Raw genomic sequence first — 12,482 nt, forward strand, 5'->3', positions numbered from 1 at the left:
GACTGCACCGAGCTTTGATAAGTGCGTCCTGGCCCAGCGTAAGGAGGGGGAGGACACAGATCAGTGCTTCTCAAGCTATCTGTTGTGGGGGCTGGCATTTTTCCCCAATGTGCGCACAGACTGGCAGCCGATGGCTCGCAGACCGGCACCGGTCCGCAGCCCACCACTTTGAGTAGCGCTGACATAGATGACTTCCTGACGGCCTTTGAGAACGCCTGCAAGCCGCACAGGTTGCCCCTGCTGACAGGCTCTGGTTTCTCACCCCCCTACTGCACCCCAAGCAGTGTCGATGTACAGCCAAATGGAAGGGGCAGAGAAAAGGGACTATGAACTATTCAAAAAGACCCTGCTACACGAGTTTGGGCTGACTCCCGAGATGTACCGGGAAAGGTTCCAGAGTCAGTATAAAACCCCTGAGGTCACGTATCTGCAACTGGCCACCCGCATGGAGGGATATGCCCTCAAGTGAGCAGATGGGGCCCAGACGAAGGAGGACCTGCTTGACCTAATCATACTGGAGCAACTGTATGAACAGTGCCCATCCGACCTGAGGCTGTGGTTGGTGGACAAAAAGCTCAAGAACCCCCAGCACGCAGGGCAGCTGGCCGACGAGTTTGTGAACAGCCGGTCAAGGGGTGGAAGGGAGGCGTCCCAAAGGAACAGGCCCCCCACAATGCAGAGAGAGAGTCACCATGGGGCCTCCCAAAGGGGGAATATGGAGGACCCCCTCCCAAGGGGAACATCTGGCATCAGGACCAACCGATCCGCTCGAGGGGACCAAAGTGACCTGAGCTGCTATCACTGTGGCCAGAGAGGCCACGTACGGACCCAGTGCCCCAGGCTCAGGGACAGACTGAGCAGACTGAACCTGCACAGGGTTAACTGGGTAGGGACCAGTCCAGATGAGGGGCAGGCTTCCCAGACAAGGGGGGCTGGCAGCTTATCCCCTGCTCAGGAGGGAGGAGCGCCCCAGACCAGCTCCTCTGGAGGGCTGGATGCTCCAGACTCAGGGTGCTCGGTTTACAGGGTGGGCATGGGGCTGTCCCTCCGGAGAGAGTGCCTTGTTCCCCTGGAGGTGGATGGGAGGAAGGTCCAGGGACACTGGGACACGGGCACTGAGGTGACACTGGCCTGGCCTGAGGTGGTGGCCCAGATCGGGTGGTGCCCGACACCTACCTGACCCTGATGGCAGAACCCGTGGTGAGGGTACATCTGAAATGGGGGGCCAAGGAGGGCCCCAAGGACATGGGGGTGCACCACCATTTGTCCACTGAGTTGTTGATGGGGAGTGACCCTGGAGAACTGGCCAAGCAACCTCCAGGGTGCCCTGGTTGTGACCCGTAGCCAGAGCTGCCAAGGGGTACTGCGCCCTGACCTCGGGAAGGATACCTTACCAGAGGTGCAGGACCCCACCTCAGTGGGGAGGGAGCGCCCAGGGACAAGGCTCAGAGAGGCTGCGGCCTCAGACCCGGCCAGCGAGAAGGAGCAGGCCCCCATCCCTTCCCCAGCTGCTGAGTTCCAGAAATCATAGAATATCAGGGTTGGAAGGGACCTAAGGAGATAATCTAGTCCAACCCCTTGCTCAAAGCAGGACCAAACCCCAATTTTTGCCCCAGATCCCTAAATGGCCCCCTCAAGGATTGAACTCACAACCCTGCATTTAGCAGGCCAATGCTCAAACCACTGAGCTATCCCTCCCCCCGATCCCTCCTTGTGGAAGCTCAGGGACCTGGCCGACCTCAGTGTGGGACGGACCATGAGGAGAGGCTGCCAGGAGAGGTTCCTGTGGGAGAAGGGGTTCCTGTACCGAGAATGGGCTCCCACAAGGGAAGTAAAGTCCTGTGGGATCAGGAGGCAGCTGGTGGTCCCCCAGAAGTATCGCCGCAGGCTCCTGTCCCTGGCCCATGACATCCCCCTCGCAGGGCACCAGGGAATCCGGCGCACCCGGCAGAGGTTGCTACAGAACTTTTACTGGCCCGGGGTCTTTACCACGGTCCGGCAGTATTGCCGATCCTGTGACCCCTGTCAGAGGGTGGGGAAGGTCCGGGACAAGGGGAAAGCGGCTTTGAGACCTTTGCCCATCATAGAGGAGCCTTTCCAGAAGGTGGCCCTGGACATCGTGGGGCCTCTCAGCAGGACGACCCGGTCGGGGAAGAAATACATTCTGGTGGTGGTAGATTTCACCACCCGCTACCCCGAGGCAGTGCCCTTAGCTTCCATTGAAGCCGACACCGTGGCCGATGCGCTCCTGACCATTTTCAGCCGAGTGGGGTTCCCCAAGGAAGTCTTGACAGACCAAGGCTCCAACTTCATGTCGGCCCTGCTCCGGTGCTTGTGGGAGAAATGTGGGGTCCGGCACGACTGGGCCTCAGCTTATCACCCCCAGGCCAATGGGCTGGTGGAGAGGTTCAATGGGACGCTAAAGATGATGCTGAAAACCTTTATGGACCAGCACCCGCAGGATTGGGACAAGTACTTGCCTCACCTGCTGTTCGCGTACAGGGAGGTGCCCCAGGAGTCTACCGGATTTTCACCTTTCGAACTGTTATATGGAAGGAGGGTGAGGGGCCCCCTGGACCTGATGAGAGACAAATAGGAGGGGAAGGCCACTCCCGATGGGGAGTCAGTGGTGGAGTATGTTCTCATAGACTTTAAGGTCAGAAAGGACCATTATGGTCATCTAGTCTGACCTCCTGCACAATGCAGGCCACAGAATCTCACCCACCCACTCCTGCGAAAAACCTCTCACCTATGTCTGAGCTATTGAAGTCCACAAATCATGGTTTAAAGACTTCAAGGTGCAGAGACTCCTCCAGCAAGTGACCCATGCCCCACGCGGCAGGGAAAGGCGAAAAACCCCGAGGGCCTCTGCCAATCTTCCCTGGAGATAAATTCCTTCCCGACCCCAAATATGGTGATCAGCTGAACCCTGAGCATGTGGGCAAGACTCAATAGCCAGACACCCAGGAAAGAATTCTCTGTAGTAACTCAGATCCCACCCCATCTAACATCCCATCACAGGCCATTGGGCCTATTTACCACTAATAGTCCAAGATCAATTAATTGCCAAAATCATGTTATCCCATCATACCATCTCCTCCATGAATTTATCAAGCGTAATCTTGAAGCCAGATAGGTCTTTTGCCCCCACTGCTTCCCTTGGAAGGCTGCTCCAGAACTTCACTCCTCTGAGGGTTAGAAACCTTCGTCTAATTTCAAGTCTAAACTTCCCGATGGCCAATTTATATCCATTTGTTCTTGTGTCCACATTGGTATTGAGCTTAAATAATTCTTCTCCCTCTGTGGTATTTATCCCTCTGATATATTTATAGAGAGCAATTCTATCTCCCCGCAGCCTTCTTTTGGTTAGGCTAAACAAGCCAAGCTCCTTGAGTCTCCTTTCATGAGACAGGTTTTCCATTCCTCGGATCATCCTAGTAGCCCTTCTCTGTACCTGTTCCAGTTTGAATTCATCCTTCTTAAACATGGGAGACCAGAACTGCACACAGTGTTCCAGGTGAGGTCTCACCAGTGCCTTGTATAACGGCACTAACACCTCCTTATCTCTACCGGAAATACCTCGCCTGATGCATCCCAAGACCGCATTAACTTTTTTCACGGCCATTTCACATTGACGGCTCATAGTCATCCCATGATCAACCAATACTCCAAGGTCCTTCTCCTCCTCCATTACTTCTAATTGATGCGTCCCCTGCTTATAGCTAAAATTCTTGTTATTAATCCCTAAATGCATAACCTTACACTTCTCACTGTTAAATTTCATCCTATTGCTATTACTCCAGTTTACAAGGTCATCCAGATCTTCCTGTATGATATCCCGGTCCTTCTCTAAATTGGCAATACCTCCCAGCTTTGTATCATCCGCAAACTCCCACTTTTTGTGCCGAGGTCAATAATAAAAAGATTAAATAAGATTGGTCCCAAAACTGATCCCTGGGGAACTCCACTGGTAACCTCCCTCCAGCCTGACAGTTCACCTTTCAGTGTGACCCACTGTAGTCTCCCCTTTAACCAGTTCCTTATCCACCTTTCAATTTTCATATTGAGCCCCATCTTTTCCAATTTAGCTAATTCCCCATGTGGCACCGTATCAAATGCCTTACTGAAATCGAGGTAAATTAGATCCACTGTGTTTCCTTTGTCTAAAAAATCTGTTACTTTCTTGAAGAAGGAGATCAAGTTGGTTTGGCATGATCTACCTTTTGTAAAACCATGTTGTATTTTGTGCCATTTACCATTGACCTCAATGTCCTTAACTACTTTCTCCTTCAAAATTTTTTCCAAGACCTTGCATACTACAGATGTTGAACTAACAGGCCTGTAGTTACCTGGATCACTTTTTTCCCCTTAGAATCATAGAATCATAGAATATCAGGGTTGGAAGGGACCTCAGTAGGTCATCTAGTCCAACCCCCTGCTCAAAAGCAGGACCCATCCCCAACTAAATCATCCCAGCCAGGGCTTTGTCAAGCCTGACCTTAAAAACTTCTAAGGAAGGAGATTCCACCACCTCCCTAGGCAACGCATTCCAGTGTTTCACCACCCTCCTAGTGAAAAAGTTTTTCCTAATATCCAACCTAAACCTCCCCCACTGCAACTTGAGACCATTACTCCTTGTCCTGTCCTCTTCCACCACTGAGAATAGTCTAGAACCATCCTCTCTGGAACCACCCCTCAGGTAGTTGAAAGCAGCTATCAAATCCCGCCTCATTCTTCTCTTCCGCAGACTAAACAATCCCAGTTCCCTCAGCCTCTCCTCATAAGTCGTGTTCCAGACCCCTAATCATTTTTGTTGCCCTCCGCTGGACTCTTTCCAATTTATCCACATCCTTCTTGTAGTGTGGGGCCCAAAACTGGACACAGTACTCCAGATGAGGCCTCACCAATGTCGAATAGAGGGGAACGATCACGTCCCTTGATCTGCTGGCAATGCCCCTACTTATACATCCCAAAATGCCATTGGCCTTCTTGGCAACAAGGGCACACTGCTGGCTCATATCCAGCTTCTCGTCCACTGTCACTCCTAGGTCCTTTTCCGCAGAACTGCTGCCTAGCCATTCGGTCCCTAGTCTGTAGCTGTGCATTGGGTTCTTCCGTCCTAAGTGCAGGACCCTGCACTTATCCTTATTGAACCTCATCAGATTTCTTTTGGCCCAATCCTCCAATTTGTCTAGGTCCCTCTGTATCCTATCCCTGCCCTCCAGCATATCTACCACTCCTCCCAGTTTAGTATCATCCGCAAATTTGCTGAGAGTGCAATCCACACCATCCTCCAGATCATTTATGAAGATATTGAATAAAACCGGCCCCAGGACCGACCCTTGGGGCACTCCACTTGACACCGGCTGCCAACTAGACATGGAGCCATTGATCACTACCCGTTGAGCCCGACAATCTAGCCAACTTTCTACCCACCTTATAGTGCATTCATCCAGCCCATACTTCTTTAACTTGCTGACAAGAATACTGTGGGAGACCGTGTCAAAAGCTTTGCTAAAGTCAAGATACAATACATCCACTGCTTTCCCTTCATCCACAGAACCAGTAATCTCATCATAGAAGGCGATTAGATTAGTCAGGCATGACCTTCCCTTGGTGAATCCATGCTGACTCTTCCTGATCACTTTCCTCTCATGTAAGTGCTTCAGGATTGATTCTTTGAGGACCTGCTCCATGATTTTTCCGGGGACTGAGGTGAGCTGACTGGCCTGCAGTTCCCAGGATCCTCCTTCTTCCCTTTTTTAAAGATTGGCACTACATTAGCCTTTTTCCAGTCATCTGGGACTTCCCCCGTTCGCCACGAGTTTTCAAAGATAATGGCCAATGGCTCTGCAATCACAGCCGCCAGTTCCTTCAGCACTCTCGGATGCAACGCATCCGGCCCCATGGACCTGTGCACGTCCAGCTTTTCTAAATAGTCCCTAACCACCTTTCTTAAAAATAGGAACTATGTCAGCAATTCTCCAATCATACGGTACAACCCCTAAGTTTACAGATTCATTAAAAATTCTTGCTCATGGGCTTGCAATTTCATGTGCCAATTCCTTTAATATTCTTGGATGAAGATGATCTGGGCCCCCTGATTTAGTCCCATTAAGCTGTTCGAGTTTGGCTTCCACCTCAGATATGGTAATATCTACCTCCAGATCCTCATTCCCATTTGTCATGCTACCATTATCCCTAAGATCCTCATTAGCCTCATTAAAGACTGAGGCAAAGTATTTGTTTAGATATTGGGCCATGCCTAGATTATCCTTGACCTCCACTCCATCCTCAGTGTTTAGCGGTCCCACTTCTTCTTTCCTTTTTTTCTTATTTATATGGCTATAGAACCTTTTACTATTGGTTTTAATTCCCTTTGCAAGGTCCAACTCTACATGACTTTTAGCCTGTCTCACTTTATCCCTACATGTTCTGACCTCCATAAGGCAGCTTTCCTTGCTGATCCCTCCCATCTTCCACTCCCTGTATGCTTTCTGCTTTTTCTTAATCACCTCTCTGAGATGCTTGCTCCTCCAGCTTGGTCTACAACTCCTGCCTATGAATTTTTCCCCTTTCTTGGGATGCAGGCTTCTGATAGCTTCTGCAGCTTTGATTTAAAGTAATCCCAGGCCTCCTCTACCTTTAGATCCATAAATTCTTCAGTCCAATCCACTTCCCTAACTAATGTCCTTAATTTTTGAAAGTCAGCCTTTTTGAAATCAAAAACCCTAGTCCCAGATTTATTTTTGTTTATCCTTCTGTTCAGTTTGAACTGAATTAGCTCATGATCGCTCGAACCAAGGTTGTCCCCTACAGCCATTTCTTTTAGGAGGTCCTCACTACTCACCAAAACCAAATCTAAAATGTCATCCCCTCTAGTCGGTTCAGTAACTACTTGATGAAGGAATCCATCAGCTATCGCATCCAGGAACATCTGAGCCCTATTGTTATTCCTAGCACTCGTCCTCCAGTCTATATCTGGGAAGTTAAAGTCTCCCATGATCACGCAGTTTCCATTAGTATTTACTTTATTAAAAACATTGAAGAGGGCTCGATCCATATCCACATCGGACCCCGGCGGTCTCTAGCTCACCCCAAGCACTATCCCAGGGGAGGCTCGAGTCGTTTTCTTCCCCAATGTGATTTTTGCCCAGACAGACTCTGTCTTATCCATTCCATCACTTCTTATTTCTTTACAGTCGACCTCCTCCTTGATAGACAATGCGACTCCACCACCTTTGCCTTTATTTCGGTCTTTCCTAAACAGCACGTCCCCCTCAATACCCGTACGCCAGTCGTGACGACTGTTCCACCCTGTTCCTAGTCTCCCTAGAATACCCGGGTTCACGTCCTGCACCGGTAGCTCTGGTTCCTCCATTTTCTCACCCAGGCTCCTCGCACTGGTGTAGAAACAGCTTCATTTTTGCTGTTTGGCCTCGCTCGCGTTCTGTACCTGATTCGGCACGGCCATTCTCCAGCCCGTGTCACCTATTTGACTGGTACCCTCACTGCCCTTCCTCCTTATGGCCATTCTCCTACCTACGGCTGTCTCCTTTCTTATTTCGTTTTCTTTCCTCTCAATGTTAAAATCTAACAAGGAGATTACCTGGACATCTCCCAGCCATCTCCCCCAGATTCCTAGTTTAAAGCTCTTTTAATCAGTTGTGCCAGCCTCCATCCTAGAAGTCTATTTCCCTCCTCACTCAGGTGAAGTCCGTCCGGAGAGAACAGTCCTCTGTCCATGAAGGCCTCCCAGTGGCCATACATCCCAAAGCCCTCCTTATAGCACCACTGCTTGAGCCATCCGTTGAGCATCATAATCTTGTCACACCTTTGTTGCCCTCCTCTAGGAACAGGCAAAATCCATTGAAGGTCACCTGAGCCTCGACTTCCTTAAGCATCTTCCCCAGCCTGGCATAGTCGCCCTTGATACGTTCCAGTGAGAATCTAGCCGTATCATTTGTTCCCACATGAAGGATAATCAATGGATTCTTTCCTGCTCCCCTTAGGATCTTATTCAGCCTCAGGTCCACATCCTGTATCTTAGCACCCGGCATACAGCACACCGTTCTGTTCTCTGGATGTTACAGGCCTGTCTATTCTTCTCAGTAAGGAGTCCCCGGATCACATAGCCCTGCCTTTCCCTGGTGATGATGCTATTCTCCAGTCTATCCCCTGTTCCCTCTGGCTGCAAGTCCTCTCGATTCCTATTATCTCTTGTAATCCTCTTCAACCCATCCTGTATCCTCCTGGGGCTCATATTTGGTGTTGTCTCCATTGACTCTTCCCCTTTCCCTATAGGACTAGCCACTCTTCTCTTCTTCCTTGCCCTTCTCACCTTCAGTGTCCACCTGCCGTACCCCTTCTTCATTTTCCAACTCTGCAAACCTGTTCTTGAGCTCTGTTTCTCCTTCACTAGCCTGTCTTTTCCTCTGCCTGGTGTGACGTAGCAGGGAGTGGGGAGTGTTGACCTGGGAATGTGGCAGGGGAGTTTCACTGGGGATGGGAGACCTGAGAGCCTGTCACCTGAGCCAGGAGGGGGAGGGGGAGGTAACACCTCTGCCTGGGAAACTGGACAAAGGCTGCAGGAGGGGGCCTGCTGGGGGGGTTTTGGTTTCAGTTTGGTGCTGGGTGGAGGAACGCAGGGAACCTCAAGGCTGGGGTCTAAGCTCCCTGCTCCCCCAGAAGGACTTGACTGAGGAGTTCTGGTTGTACCCACAAGCTCTGTTTTAGACTGTGTTCCTATTGTCCAATAAACCTTCTGTTTTACTGACTGGCTGAGAGTCACTGTGAATCCCAGGAAGAGGGGTGCAGGCCCCAGACTCCCCCGCACTCCGTGACAACTGGTGGTAGCAGTGGGATCTACTGCACCCTGTAGACGGTGCTTCCAGCAGTAAGTGACTGGGGAGCAGTAAAACAAAGGGGGATTGACAGGGACCAGGTGTGCTGAAGATTCAGAGAGAGACGGTTTCGGGGGGCGGTTAACCCCTGGGAGTGTATGACCAGAGAGAAGGACGTTTGCAGTAACAGGGTCCCCCGGGGGATTGCAGCGAGCGGTCCCAGGGGCGGAGGAGTCTGCAGCTCGACCCTGGCAAAGAGGTGGCGACCTCGGGAAGGGCTGGCACACTAGGGGTTTTTCCTGGAAACCGTAGAAAGCTGCCCAGGCCTGCGAGTGGCCAGCAGGAGCTGTACGCTAAACGCCTTAAGAGCGACCTGGTGGAGCTGTGCAGGCAGAGGGGGCTGCGCATCGGGAGGTCCACCAAGGAACAGCTGATTGCCCAGCTGGAGGAGAGGGATCGCTTGGATGACCCGATCCCTGTCCCTGAGGGAAGCCGCCCGGCAGACGCAGCGTGGGCCCTGGGGCCTGACCGGGCTGGGAGGGGTCAGACTGCTGCCGAGGACATCCCAAGACCCTTCCTACCTGTGCCTGAGGAAGGGGTTGGGGGAAGCCCAGCGAATACTGAGGACACCCTGACCCCGGCAGCCAGCAGGGGATCCTCCCGGCGGAGCTCCCCATCCTTGGAGCGGAGGCAGCTGGAATGGGAGAGGGAGATGAAATGAGGGAGCTGGAGGATCACAAAAAGCAATGTCAGCATGAGGAGAAGCAACATAAGCATGAGCTGGAGGAGAAGGAGAAACAGAGGCAGCATGAACTGGAGCTGGCCAGGCTGAGGAGCAGTGGGGCCCCGGCTGCGGCTGCGGGGAGTGAGGAGGGACCCAAGGCTGCAAGGAGCTTTGATAAGTGCTTCCTGGCCCAGCGGAAGGAGGGGGAGGACACAGATAGCTTCCTGACGGCCTTTGAGAATGCCTGTGAGCTGCACAGGGTTGACCCTGCAGACAGGCTCCAGTTTCTCACCCCCTTACTGGACCCCAAAGCCGTGGAGGTGTACAGCCGAATGACAGGGCCGGAGGCAGGGGACTATGAACTGTTCAAACAGGCCCTGCTCCGTGAGTTTGGGCTGACCCCCGAGATGTACCAGAGAAGGTTCCTGAGTCAGCGTAAGACGCCTGAGGTCACCTACCTACACCAGGCCAACCGGATGCAGGGGTATGCCCGCAAGTGGACAGCTGGGGCCCAAGCTAAAGAGGACCTGCTGGACCTAATCGTACTGGAGCAACTGTATGATCAGTGCCCTTCCGACCTGAGGCTGTGGCTGGTGGACAAAAAGCTCGAGAACCCCCAGCACGCAGGGCAGCTGGCCGACGAGTTTGTGAACAGTCGGTCAGGGGGTAGCCGGGAGGAGCCCCAAAAGAACAGGCCCCCCCCCGATGCAGAGAGAGAGTCACCGGGGGCCTCCCAGGGGGGAAATAGGGAGAACCCCCTCCCACGGGGAACGCCTGGCGTCGGGCCCCTCCGACCCGCTCGAGGGGACCAACGTGACCTGAGCTGCTATCACTGTGGCCAGAGAGGCCACGTACGGACCCAGTGCCCCAGGCTCAGGGACAGACTGAGCAGACTGAACCTGCACAGGGTTAACTGGGTAGGGACCCATCCAGATGAGGGGCAGGCTTCCCAGACAAGGGGGGCTGGCAGCTTATCCCCTGCTCAGGAGGGAGGAGTACCCCCGGCCAGCCCCGCCAGAGGGCTGGAGGCTCTGGACTCAGGGTGCTCGGTTTACAGGGTGGGCACGGGGCTGTCCCTCCGGAGAGAGTGCCTTGTTCCCCTGGAGGTGGATGGGAGGAAGGTCAATGGATACTGGGATACGGGCGCAGAGGTGACGCTGGCCTGGCCGGAGGTGGTGGCCCCAGATCGGGTGGTGCCCAACACCTATCTGACCCTGACAGGGGTGGGCGGGACCCCATTTAAGGTGCCCGTGGCAAGGGTACACCGGAAATGGGGGGCCAAGGAGGGCTCCAAAGATGTGGGGGTACACCACCATTTGCCCACTGAGGTTTTGATGGGGGGAGACCTAGAGGACTGGCCAAGCAAGCCCCAGACCGCCCTGGTTGTGACGCGTAGCCAGAGCCGGCGAGGGGCACTGCACCCTGACCTTGGGGAGGATACCACACCGGAGGCGCAGGACCCTACCCTGGTGGGGAGGGAGCGCTGAGGGGCACGGCTCAGAGAGGCTGTGGCCTCAGACCCGGCCAATGAGAGGGAACCGGGCCCCATCCCTTCCCCAGCCGCTGAGTTCCAGGCCGAGTTGAGGAAAGATCCCTCCTTGCGGAAGCTCAGGGACCTGGCCGACCTCAGTGTGGGACGGACCATGAGGAGAGGCTGCCAGGAGAGGTTCCTGTGGGAGAAGGGGTTCCTGTACCGAGAATGGGCTCCCACAAGGGAAGTAGAGTCCTGTGGGATCAGGAGGCAGCTGGTGGTCCCCCAGAAGTATCGCCGCAGGCTCCTGTCCCTGGCCCACGACATCCCCCTCGCAGGGCACCAGGGAATCCGGCGCACCCGGCAGAGGTTGCTACAGAACTTTTACTGGCCCGGGGTCTTTACCACGGTCCGGCAGTATTGCCGATCCTGTGACCCCTGTCAGAGGGTGGGGAAGGCCCGGGACAAGGGGAAAGCGGCTTTGAGACCTTTGCCCATCATAGAGGAGCCTTTCCAGAAGGTGGCCCTGGACATCGTGGGGCCTCTCAGCAGGACGACCCGGTCGGGGAAGAAATACATTCTGGTGGTGGTAGATTTCACCACCCGCTACCCCGAGGCAGTGCCCTTAGCTTCCATTGAAGCCGACACCGTGGCCGATGCGCTCCTGACCATTTTCAGCCGAGTGGGGTTCCCCAAGGAAGTCTTGACAGACCAAGGATCCAACTTCATGTCGGCCCTGCTCCGGTGCTTGTGGGAGAAATGTGGGGTCCGGCACGACTGGGCCTCAGCTTATCACCCCCAGTCCAACGGGCTGGTGGAGAGGTTTAACGGGACGCTAAAGATGATGCTGAAAACCTTTATGGACCAGCACCCGCAGGACTGGGACAAGTACTTACCTCACCTGCTGTTCGCGTACAGGGAGGTGCCCCAGGAGTCTGCCCGATTTTCACCTTTCGAACTGTTATATGGCAGGAGGGTGAGGGGCCCCCTGGACCTGATGAGAGACGAGTGGGAGGGGAAGGCCATTCCCGATGGAGAGTCAGTGGTGGAGTATGTCCTGATCTTCCGAGAGAGACTTGCTGAGCAGGGAGATGACCCTTTAGTAGATCTATTCCCTGGGACCAGAGCTGGTTTCCCCCTGGAAACAATTCCCCTCTCGGATCAGCTAACCCCTGCCCAGCAAGCTGAGGTCAGGGGGGTGCTGCATCCGTACCGACAGCTGTTTTCCAACCAGCCTGGACGCACTAATCTGACTGTCCACCGGGTGCAGACAGGGTCACACCCACCGATAAGATGCTCCCCCTTCCGAGTCACAGGGAAAACTGCTCAGGACCTGGAAAGAGAGGTCCGGGACATGCTGGCTTTGGGGGTGATCCAGCCATCTGCCAGCCCTTGGGCCTCGCCGGTGGTGCTGGTCCCCAAAAAGGACGGGTCGGTCCGGTTC

At 53.8% G+C, this 12,482-nt stretch overlaps 1 protein-coding gene across 1 annotated transcript in view; it reads left to right on the forward strand.

Moving 5' to 3' along the window:
* The first annotated feature begins 10,331 nt into the window (after positions 1 to 10,331).
* HK3 (hexokinase 3) overlaps positions 10,332 to 12,482 on the forward strand; it is a 28,456-nt gene continuing 26,305 nt past the window's right edge. The window contains exon 1 of the mRNA XM_084637649.1: positions 10,332 to 10,484. The gene's annotated coding sequence lies outside the window, so the exon portion shown is untranslated. The remainder of the gene's footprint in view (positions 10,485 to 12,482) is intronic.

The sequence above is a fragment of the Lepidochelys olivacea genome, assembly GCF_965140295.1.
Source record: "Lepidochelys olivacea isolate rLepOli2 genome assembly, chromosome: 8".
In the NCBI taxonomy this organism is placed as follows: Eukaryota; Metazoa; Chordata; order Testudines; family Cheloniidae; genus Lepidochelys; species Lepidochelys olivacea.